At 40.1% G+C, this 12,392-nt stretch overlaps 1 long non-coding RNA gene across 1 annotated transcript in view; it reads right to left on the bottom strand.

The window, feature by feature from the left end:
- LOC104650663 (uncharacterized) overlaps positions 1 to 12,392 on the bottom strand; it is a 148,829-nt gene that overhangs the window by 72,714 nt on the left and 63,723 nt on the right. The window contains exon 2 of the long non-coding RNA XR_012518048.1: positions 1,177 to 1,294. This is a non-coding gene — a long non-coding RNA (uncharacterized LOC104650663). The remainder of the gene's footprint in view (positions 1 to 1,176; positions 1,295 to 12,392) is intronic.

Raw genomic sequence — 12,392 nt, forward strand, 5'->3', positions numbered from 1 at the left:
AAAAAACAGAAACTAATAATTATTGATGAAGATCTGGAAAAATTGAAATCCTTGCTGGAATGTAAAATGGTGCCACTGCTATGGAAACTGGTGCAGTGGTACCTCAAAAAATTGAAAATATAATTACCACTTGATCTCTCAATTCCAGTTCTGAGTATTTACCAAAAGAAATTGAAAGCAGGGGCTCAAGGAGAGATCTGTAGCAGCATTATTCTTAGTAGCCAAAAAATGGAAGCAAACCAAGTGTCTATGGATGGATGAATGAATGCATAAAATGTGGCCTATATATACAATGGAATATTATTCAACCTTAAACAAGAAGGAAGATCGGACACATGCTATAACATGGATGAAACTAAAGGAAATCATGCTAAGTGATGTAAATCAATCACAAAACAACAAATATTGTATGAATCCAATTATATGAAGTATCTAGAGTTCAAACTCCTACAGACAGAACATAGAATGGTGGTTTCCAGAAGCTGAGGAGAGGGAGTAACGGAGAAACATTTTTAATAGATACAGAATTTCAGTTTTGCAAGATGTAAAGAGTTTTGTGGATGGATAGTGGCGATGCTAGCACGATGGTGTTAATCGGCTCACAACTACTGGATATACACTTAATAATGGCTAAGACAGTAATTTTTCGTATGTGTTTTTTTTTTTAACCAAAACTAAAAGAAATATACAAGCACCACAATCATCATTATTAGTAAACTCACCAAATGCCAGCATAGGTCTCCAGGGACTATATTAGATGGAATCCCTATTGAAATTCACTCAAAAAGAAATCTTCAGATTCTACTAAAAGTATAAAACGATATACTGAGAGTAGAAGAGAAGTTTTGTTGAAAAAAGCTGGTAAACTGCAGAGCCCTATCTAGTCTTTTTTGGAGACCATACAGCTCACTAGAACTTTATAAAACCAATAATGCTAAATTTTTCCATTAACAAAAACCATTTTAAATGCCATTTGCATTTCTATAAAATATACACATTAGGACAGACAAAAATTAGTTTTTGCCATTGACTGTTGAGAGGCTATGCTTCATAGTATATGGCAGGGCCATGGGTAAATGCCCTGCCAGGGCATTTACACTCTCCCAGGCATGGGAAATCTTTGTTGTATTTGGTACATTTTAAAAAGAAATGTTAAACTCGCTGGTAAGGGCTTACCGGTTGTACTTCCTCAAGGAGACACTCTAGATCTCAGTTCCTCAGTAGTGAAAGTTTCCTGGAATGTCATCATCTTGGAAAGAGGTGAACAACTGGACGTGTAACACCAGGATCTTCACTGAGAATGAATATAAGAAAGATCAATTATCTAAGGTACAGGTAAAATAATTTCCCATGACCCCAACATTCACAGGTGTCATCCAATCTATCAGTGCCCTCAGAAAGCCACACCTTTACTCATAGCATTTAACAAGCTCTCCTTTTATGTCTTCTCTTTGCTGGATGCTGTGCTAGGTTAGGGGTATGCATAAACAAGATACAATCCCTGTATTTGATAACCTTACATCCTAGAGTATGACGAAGCACCAAGAATCAATGACAATGTCATTATATGGGATATATTTTGGTTTCATCTGCATAAGCTAAAGAAAGCACACACATCTCCCCTCATACCACTTTCCAACAAGACAGAAAAGCCCACAGAAACAAAAAGTGAATCACGTAATGCCACTTCACACATTTTTTCCAATAAGGTGACTGTCTTAAATCCATATTCTCTGATGCCCAGGGTCCCCCTCATGAGATGCCCAGTCTCTGTCTGAACTTGGTTGGAGCCAGAAATCAAGACTGAGATTATAGTCTCCCATTCTCATTCAAGCTCATGAGCCTCCCAAATAGGAAACACTCCCTGTCCCTTGGCCACAGAATAGGCAGCCATTTGATCAGAAAGGCCCAGCCAGCTAGTGCAAATGGCAAATCCATCAGCACTGTTATCCAAATGGTAAGGTTTGGCAGTATTGTCTTCACGAATTAAAAACGACACATTACAACAATTACATGGCTCTGATAGTCCTCACTGCCTGACATGCTGGTTCAGCCTAATTCCCAGACTGTTTCAGACACCCAAACAAATTAACACATTTCCTAATGATACAAAATTGTGTTGCTCTGTGTGTGTGTGTGCATGCATGCGTGTGTGTGTGTGTGTATGTGTGTGTGTAAACCTTCATACAACCACATTATTATCAATTAAGTATTTATCAGAGTTCCGCTGACCTGTGACAAGCATCAGCAATTGGCCCTTGGAACATTGGTGTTGGCTATTTTTAAAAGCCAGCTTCTAGCCTCGGTCAGCAGAACATGTTAAACCTCAATGAACAGCTCTCACTATCTTTTGTACTGGATCCATACTCCAGGCTGAATGAAGCTTTTAGAACCAGCAAGAACCAGATGGCCCTCCAAGATCATTTTGAATGTTTGGATCTGAGTCATTTGTATGCGGAAGCCTTCACAAAATAGCAATCTGGGGAACATGCTCCAGGCTGAGTCCAGCTTTCCAGACAGCCCATCTTTGCCTACAATTGAGAAGACAAGCACAATATTGTAGGGTTCCACAAAAATATTGCAGCATATATCTATATGTGTAGCACCAAATACATGGAGTGTCCCAGTCAGGCTGTCACTACAATGGTAGCTCGCCACCACTCTTCCTCCTCACTCTCCCTAATTATTTTTCTTTTTTCTATTGTACCTATAGTTTCTCTTCTAGCACAGGCATAAAGCCAGCTTTGTGAATCAGCCAGCAGAGGGTACTACAATACTGGTGCAATAATCCAAATCACAGCAAATTTACAGCTGAAAAAGATTTAGACTAATTAAAAAGGGCTTCACTATTATTACATGCTTGGAGCTTTTAGCCAGAAAGAAGAGGCCAGTGGGATGGAAGAGATGGAACCGAAACTGGTAGACAGGGACTGCTCATCAGAAGAGGGAAAGCAGGAGTATAGGTTCAGTATCACTAGTCCGGGGGTGAAGGAAACCTAGATTCAAAAATGAGAAGGAATCAAAACTAAGGGGTCAGCCACTTCTAGTTGGGGTCAACCATTTCTATTCATCCTAGAGAAACTTTTTTAAATACCTGTAAGTGAACATTTATAACAGTTCTATTTATAATCACCCCAAACTGGGAACAACTCAAATGTCTTTTAATCAGTGAATGAAGAAACCAAGTGTGGTATATCCATACAATGGAATATTACTCAGTGATAAAAAAAAGAGAGATTATTAATACATACAGTAACAGGGATGAATCTCAAAGGCATTATGTTGAGTAGTAGAAACCATTGTTGAAAAGAAAGTTACAGGCATATGATTCCATTTAGATGACATTCTCAACAGATCAACAGTTGCCAGAGATTGGGGCTGAGGAGAAGGTATAACTATAAAGAAACAGCATGAAAGAATTCTTGGGAGTCGTGGAACTGTTTTGTATTTTGTTATTGGTGGTGATTACATCAATCTACATGGGTTAAATTTATAGAACTGTACACCAAAAAAATTAATGCCAGTGTTTCAACTGAATGTAAAATTCTTTCATTAATGGTATGCTAAATATAAAAAAGAAAATTTTGAAAAAAAAAAAACATTAAAAAAGATGGAACTTTTTTAAAAAGAGGGCAGAATGGTATAAGCAGACAAAGAGTGAAGCCAATTTGTTGTCTCATCAAGAACATATAGAGGAGGTAAATTATGAGAAGACAGAGTTGAGTTGAGACTTGGAGGACAGGCTAACAGGAAATTGGTGAGAACATCAAGTTTCTCACACTCAATTTGTTGTGAACAGCAGTGTTTCCCTGAGTACCAACCAGCAGCTTCAGCTGAAGGGACCAAAGAAGCCACCTGGCCCTACATGGTAGTGATGGAGCAAGAAGGTCACTAGTCAGAGTTGGTACAGGACCAGAATCTGCCCACCCTTAGGAGCCAACATCTATGATGATGTAGAACAGAATCAAAATAATTCCGGTAGTCATCGTCCACAACAGTGCAGACAGCCTCAGTGTAATTCTTCACCTCATTCACTGGTAGGGATAGGCTCATTGCCTTTAGTCAGGGGTTTAGTTGAGACAGGAAGTGACAAACAAAAACTAGATATATCTAATCTAACCCTCTCATTTACAGATGAGGAAGCTGGGAGAGCAAAGTAGTGTGAGTCCTCCAAATCGCACAGCCTGTGAATGCCCTTCAGGGCTCTGTATACTGACCTGGGACCAGGGACCAGGGATGGTATTTCTTCTCATCTGTCCTAGGTAGGTGAGATTGTGTTTTACATTTAAAAGATAGCAAGAAAAAGGTGACTCCACAGCATGCCATTAGAATCCACTGAAAAATATACTACCTTCCATAAAACCCTTGTTGTTATTCTTTTCTCAGATGAATTGCTTGTGAATTCCTGTGTCTGATTCCTGTATCAGCCTTCTCTTCTTCAAGCTATTCAATCCAGTGATTAGACTGCTTATTGCAAATAGTCCAAGAGTTCTTATCTATCAAATTACCTCTTACGCCTATGTTTTTTGTTTCCATCTAACTTTGGAGAGCTCAGAAGAGGGAAGACAGTCTCACACATTGCAAATGTGGTGCACTCAGATTAAATGGTATGTGAAAAAGGTCCTGGTTGAGAAGTTGAGACACAGGCTTTGCTCCAGATTTACTGATAACTGCATGTGAGATTTTAGGTAAGTCTCTTTCTTTCTCTGGGCCTTAATTTCCTCCTCTATAAAGTGAGCCAGTTATATTTGAAGATCTTTAAGGTACTTTCTAGTCTTACAATGTTTCACTTCTGTGTTTAGTCTTAAATGGAAATGATAAATACTGAAACTGATGCACAAAAGAACTTATAATTTTCAGTTTAATTCAAAAAAATATGTACTTAGAGTCTATTTTCAGACTATATACTAGCCATGAGGGATATTAAAATAATTAAGAAATAAACCCTACCTTAAAGGACATACAACCTATTGGATTAGAACAAGAGTGGAGTCAAAGGGTATAGATTCAAGGACACTGCTCTACTTGGAATGACTCAGATCGCTTATTTAACATCTCTGAACCTATTTCTTCACCTATAAATTGTGAAAAATAATAGCTCCTGCTAGGAGTGAAGAATAAATGGGAGTATATTAGTTTTTGTTATTAAGTCATTCATATTACTATCCTGCCCTCTTGAAACAGCATTTTTCTTTGTTGCCCCATAACTTTTGGCAAATGATCTCCATTTTTAATCTCTCAAAGCTGAATAAGCTATTCATACTTTCAGATGGAACTCAGGTTTCACTTCTCTAAGAAGACGTATCTGTCTGCTCCAGACAACACAGATCTCCCTTGCCTCTGGTTTTCTGTTGCCAATGTTTAGCATTTCAATGCTACTGTCTATTGCTTCACAATTGCCCTGGGTATCTATGGTTTTAAGCTCTCCTGAACTCCAGTTCTTTATGTTATCAACTGCCTATAGTAACTTCAAATTCTACCTGTATCAAGTAGAATCCACAATTATATCCAGAAACCCTACTCCTCTTCTTGGGCTCCTTTTAGTTTATAGCATCTCAGTCACTTAAACTAAACACCTGTTTGTCATGTTTCCTTTTTATTACACTCTCATCCAATCCATCCTATGTAATTCCAACTCACGTGTCTCTCAAATCCATTCTTTATCATCTCCATTGTCACAGCCTTACTTAAGTACCTCTTGGCTAAATTCAAGCAATGGTAAAGGGAAAGATTTGTCAGTATCACCTAGCAAGCATTTTTCAAAATGCTTACCTTCCCATAACCCCGCATCACATCAGAAGTGTGGTTGAAGGAGAAGACAGAAGAGTGCAGGAAAAAACAGGCTTGTGTATTTTGCAAAAGTTTTTCAGGTTATTCTTATAGATTTTTCCATTCCTGTTGAGAATCACTGTCTTAATCTTTCTCCTTCCAATCTTTCCTGTCCCTCCTGCCCAAGTTACTTTTAAAACCTTCTGGTTAATCAATAAAGGCTACTCATTGTCTTTCTTCAGTCTGGCTTTCACATCCTGCTCCAGGCCACTCTCTTGACCTTGTTTTCTTCAATTGCTTCCAAGCTTATGCTAGTCCATTTGTATTTGCATAAAGACACACGCAAGGCTGGGTAATTTATTTAAAAAAAAAAAGAGAGAGAGAGAGATTTATTTGTTTCATCGTTCTGCAGGCTATAGAAGAAGCATGGCAGCCGGGTGCTCATGCCTGTAATCCCAGCACTTTGGGAGGCCGAGGTGGGGGGATCAAAAGGTCAAAAGATCAAGACCATCCTGGCCAACATGGTGAAACCCCATCTCTACTAGAAATACAAAAATTAGCTGGGTGTGGTGGTATGCACCTGTAGTCCCAGCTACTCAGGAAGCTGAGGCAGGAGAATCGCTTAAACCCAAGAGGCAGAGCTTGCAGTGAGCTGAGATAGTGCCACTGCACTCCAGCCTGACAACACAGTGAAACTCTGTCTCAAAAAAAAAAAAAAAAAAAGGCATGGTACTAGCATTTGCTTCTGTTAAAGATCTCAGGAAGTTTCCAGTCATGTCAGAAGGTGAAGGTGGTACAGGCACATCACATGGCTGGAATGGGACTCAGAGAGAGAAAGGAGAGGACTCAGATTCTTTGAAACACCCAGATCTTATGTGGACTAACTGAGCAAGAACACTCATCATCAAAGGGATTGCACAAAGCCATTCAATAGGAATCAGTGCCCATGACCCAATATCCCCCACTAAGCCCCATCACCAACATTCGGGATTACCTTTCCACATGAGATTTGGAAAAGACAAACATCCAAACCATATCATTTTCCCCTGGCCCCTGAAATCTCATGTCCTCATATTGCAAAATTCAGTTATCCATTTTCAATGGTTCTTCAAAGTCTTAACATGTTCTGGTGCCAACTCAAATATCCAAAGTTCAAAATCTCATCTGAATATGAGATCCTTCCACCTATGAGCCTGTGAGATCAAAAACAAGTTATTTATTTCCCAGATACAATAGTGGTAGAGGCATTTTGTGGACATTCCCATTGCAAGAGGAAGAAGTTGACCAAAAGAAAGGGGCAACCAGCCCCATGCAAGTTTGAAACCCAGCAGGGCAGTCATTGAATCTTAAGGCTCTAAAATAATCTCCTTTGACTCTATGTCCTGCATCCAGGGCACACTGGTCCAAGGGGTGGGCTCCCAAAGCCTTCAGCAGCTCTACTCCCGTGACTTTTGGAGAGTGTAGCCCCCATGGCTGCTCTCATGAGGTGGAGATAAGTGTCTGCAACTTCTCCAGGCTCAGAATGTAAGCTTCCATTCTTGGGTCTGGAAATCAGCAGCCTTGTTCCCACAGCTCCACTAGGCAGTGCCCCAGTGGAAATTCTATGTAGGGGCTCTAACCCCACATTTTTCCTCTGCACTTTCCTAGCAGATGCTCTCTGTGGTGGCTCTGCCTCTGTAGCAGGCTTCTGCCTGGGCACCCAGTCTTTCTCATACATCCTTTGAAATCTAGATGGAAACTGCCTAGCCCCCTTCACTCTCACATTCTGTGCACCTGCAGGCCTCACATGTGGAAGCTGCCAAGGCTTACCAAGCCTTGCACTTCCTGGAGCTTTTGACCTGAGCTGCACCTGTGGCCCTTTGAACTGAGACTGGAGCCAAAGTGATTAGGATGCAAGGAACATCTTCCCAGGGTGGCATAGAGCAGTAGCACACTGGGCCTGGCCCATGAAATCATGCTTTCCTCATAGGGCTCTGGGCCTGTTATGGAAGAGGCTGCCTTGAAGATCCCTGAAATGCCTTCAAGTCCTTTTCCCCATTGTCTTGGATATTAGCACCTGGCTCCATTTTAGTCATGCAAGTCTCTCTTGCAAGTGATTGTTCCACAGACCACTTGTATTTCTCTCTTGAAAATGCTTTTTTTGCTTCTTTATCCCATAGCTAAGCTCCAAATTTTTATTCTTACAGTTCCAAAATTAAGTCCTTTCTTTGCTCCTGTATCTGATTATAGGTTGTCAGAAGCAGCCAGGTCTTGAATGCTTTGCTGCTCACCAGATATTCTAGGTTATTACTCTTAAGTTCAAGCTTCCTCAGATCTCTCGGGTATAAACACAATGCAGCCAAGTTCTTTGCTAGGGCATAACACAGGTGACCTTTACTGTAATTCCCAATAACTTCCTCATTTCTGTCTGAGACCTTGTCAGCCTAGCCTTCACTATTTATATTTCTATTAGCATTTTCTTCACAATCATTTAACTAGTATCTAATATGTTCCAAACTTTCCCTCATTTTCCTGTTTTCTTCTGAGGTCTCCAAACTCTTCCAACCTCTGCTCGTTAACTAATTCCAAAGTCACTTCCACATCTTCAGATATCTTTATAGGAATAGCAACACCCCACTCCCAGTACCAATTTTCTGTTAGTCCATTTGTGTTGTCATTAAGAAATATCTGAGTCTGGGTAATGTATAAAGAAAAGAGGTTTGCCCTGGGGCACAGTGGCTCACACCTGCAATCCCAGCACTTTGGGAGGCTGAGGCAGGTGGATCATGAGATCAAGAGTTCAAGACCAGCCTGGCCAACATGGTGAAACCCCGACTCTACTAAGAATACAAAAACCAGCCAGGTATGGTGGCACGTGCCTGTAATCCCTGCTACTCAGGAGACTGAGGCAGGAGAATCACTTGAACCCAGGAGGTGGAGGGCGCAGTGAGACGAGATCGCACCACTGCACTCCAGCCTGGGTGACAGAGCAAGAGTCTGCCTCAAAAAAAAAAAAAAAGGAAAGCAGTTTCTCAAAAAAAAAAAAAAAGGAAAGAGATTTAATAAGCATGGTGCTAGCATCTGCTTCTAGCAAGGGCCTCAGGAAGCTTCCAATTATGATGGAGAGAAAAGGAAGTACAGGTGCCTCATATGGCAAGAGCAAGAAGGGGTAGGTCTGAAACTCTTTTAAACAACCAAATCTCATGTGAAGTAACTGAACAAGAACTCACTCATCACTAAGGGGATGGTGCTAAACCATTGATGAGAGATTTGCCTCCATGATCCAATCTCCCCTTCTAGGCCCCACCTCCAAAATTAGGGATCACATTTTAATGTGAGGTTTGGAGGGGACACATATCCAAACCATTATCAATGCCTCACAAGTTCCAGCCAAACCAAAGTATACCTTGTTTCTCTGAATATAGCAGAGCCTTTCACAACCCCAAGCACTGGTGCATGCTATCTCATCTTCTTGGGATTTTCTTCTGTTCTCATTTCACTCTTCCTGCCTGGGAGAATTCCACTTAATTTTCAATGCTCAGATAAAATGCCACCTCTTCCATAAAATCTTAAGAAATTTCTAATTCCAGGCAGAATTAGTCACTCCTTCCTCTGCATATCTTCATTACCACTCTATTCACAGTGCTAGTACACTGAATAGCAGCTTGGGTAGCCCACCTTTCTTAACTCCCTCCAAAAGGATCTGGGTTCCTCCTTTGGTCTCCTAAAAAAATTTTTAGACCGCTGTTATAGTCTATACCCTATTCCACTCTGTGTGTATGTGGTGGTCACTTAAATTAGACAACAATCCCCCTCAAAGATAGACACTGCCTGATCATTTAACTTCCCAGAATGAAGCAAACATTCCCCAGTTTTAATGGACACTAAATAATTCTTTAGGCAAGATTCAGATTACACATCATCTTCTCAGGAAGCCTTTCCAAGCCCTAACAAGTGGCAGTGAGCTGCATTTGTCACATCAGCACCCTACATGTAGCACATTCTGTGAAATTACCTGCTTATGAGTCTGTATCCTTCACTAGACTGCAAGTTCCTTCTGGGAAGCAACAGTGTTTTTCTCTCTCTTACCATGGCACATTGCACAGTGCCTGGCAGACAGTTGTACTCATCAGTGTTCCAGAACAACTAAACTGAATTTACTGTAATTTCCTTGCAGATTATCAACTCTCCAAGTGCACTTACGGTATCTTTTACCACTCTCAAATTTTTGACAGCATCTTCCTCCAGCCCTGAACTGAGAAAACATTCAAACAATATTTGTCAATAGACAAATTATTATTAAATATTTCTGAATAAGTTTAGGCCTGTGTATAAGAGGATAGAATATCCCTCTTTGATGTGTTCCCAGGAAAGGAAGGATTTAGTCCTTTAATGGCCATACCCCAATTCTGTTTGTTGTCGTGTGTGTGTGTGTGTGTGTGTGTGTGTGTGTGTGTGTAACCTGATATTTTAGCAATGATCAGTCAAGCCTCCAGTAAGTTGGATATGTCACTGATTCAATCTCAGCTTATTGATTTGGTTCCATACCAGCCACTTTCCTCCTCTCCTGTGGTCCCAATACGTCCACCAGACTGGCATATTAACCTTGTCTAGGAATTTTTAAAAATTAAAAGGGACATGGAAAGAAAATTTGGGAGAAAATTTAAAATAATGCCTACTCATGAGACAAGTGCCATTCCAACAAAGCTGAGGGTTGGGTTATTGCTCAGTGCATTCATAATATACAGTTACAATGCTACTGTGTGATATGTTTTATTTTAAGCATAAAATAAAGCATGTTTTATTATGTTTTTAAAAGCATAAACATGAAAAGAAGCTTGCTTTTTTTCCATTGTCTAAATAAAATAACATAAATATCCTTTTGCAAATTTATAAATTAATCGACCATTGTTGAATACCTGGGCATAACTTAGCTGACCATATCCAAACATTAAGCTAGCTAATGAGCAACCAATGAGAAGGTAGTTTTTCTAGAAGTTGAAAAATCACATTAACTTGATGTAAATAAAGAAAAAACAAGCTCAACATTGATCATAGCATATCAACTGGGAGGAGGAATGGAACCACGGTTACCATCATAATATATCACAGTCGCAGAGATGTCAAAAAATTTTAAGGGTTTTTCCAGATAGGTCTAGTATGAAATTACTTGGAGGCAAAAAATAATGACATTGCAATTCTTACTTAAAGTAAAACTCATGGGATATCAGTGAACTTTAACTCACATCTTATGATTTTATTTAAAAGTCCCCAGAGTCCTGATTACTCCAAAATTCTGTGATCTAGGATTGATGATTTTCCTCTTTGCAGTGAGGTCATTGATGTGATTAGCTGCAATGCAGTATTTAAGGCTCCATGGAGAAGAATGAAATAAAGTGAAGAATTGAGGCACTCATCCAGATTAGTCTTATAAAATCTGATACTAAATGAAAAAAAAAAAGTTGGTGTATACTTGAATTGTCCCAACTGACTACCTGTACAACCAAAACTCACTAGTATAAAATGGGATGATGTGGAATATCCAAAATTACTAGTCTAGTCAGAGAAGGCCAGGCCCACCCTGCAGGCCTGAGCTGCCATTTCAAACCATTTTTCAGGTTAGTATATGGTGGGGGGAAAAAACACACACACATTTTAGGGAGTTCTGACACATCTCATATTATCCATTCTAATATTCCTACATTCTACTTTTGTCAGTTTTACATAAAAGAAATAAAAATTCACAAGTATGTAAAATGTCTCAAATGTGCAAAAAAGTTGATTTTCTCTACCAAGAAAGAGGTACCTGAAGCCAGCAAAAGGCATCATATTGAAATAACTTCATTATGTAGTTGCAAGTTTCTTAAAGGGCAGTCGGGGTCTCAGGTCCTATTAAGCAGCCCAGAGCAGCAACTGAATTTCTGTAAAATCTCGAACACAACCTTGAAAAGTAATGCACACTAGCACAAGGATCTGGACCAGAGAGCATAGGTCTTAGCCTCAGTACGTGCTCCAGCACCACATTGTTTCTTAACCTTAGGTAAGCCAAAACTGTTTTTGTTTTGTTGTTGTTGTTGTTGTTGTTGTTGTTGTTGTTGTTGTTGTTATGGAGTTTGGCTCTGTCGCCCAGGCTGAAGTGAAGGGGTGCAATCTGAGCTCACTGCAACCTCCGCCTCCCAGGTTCAAGGGATTCTCCTGTCTCAGCCTCCTGAGTAGCTGAGAGTACAGACCTGGCTGATTTTTGTATTTTCAGTAGAGACAGGGTTTTGCCATGTGGACCAGGCTGGTCTCGAAATCCTGACTTAAGGTGATCCACCTGCCTTGGCCTCCCAAAGTGCTGGGATTACAGGTGTGAGCCACTGCACTTAGCCCAAAACTGTCTTCAATCTTTAGTTTTCTCTCATGCATGTCAGGAAAAAAAAATCACCCTTCCAGGAGTATGATGATGAAATAGGTATTGACAGTCAAACGACTTTAATTTCTTGGGAAAAGGTTTTGCACAATAACAATAACCTGTTTTCTTCAAGAAATTGAATAATATGAATACATCACATTTACTCTGTCAGTTCTTGATTTATAGTTAGATACCCTGCTCTCCATGGGTAAGGGCACTGGTGTTCCCTGCCAGGCTTTATTGTAGCTCT

The sequence above is a fragment of the Saimiri boliviensis genome, chromosome 6, assembly GCF_048565385.1.
Source record: "Saimiri boliviensis isolate mSaiBol1 chromosome 6, mSaiBol1.pri, whole genome shotgun sequence".
Lineage (NCBI taxonomy): Eukaryota > Metazoa > Chordata > Mammalia > Primates > Cebidae > Saimiri > Saimiri boliviensis.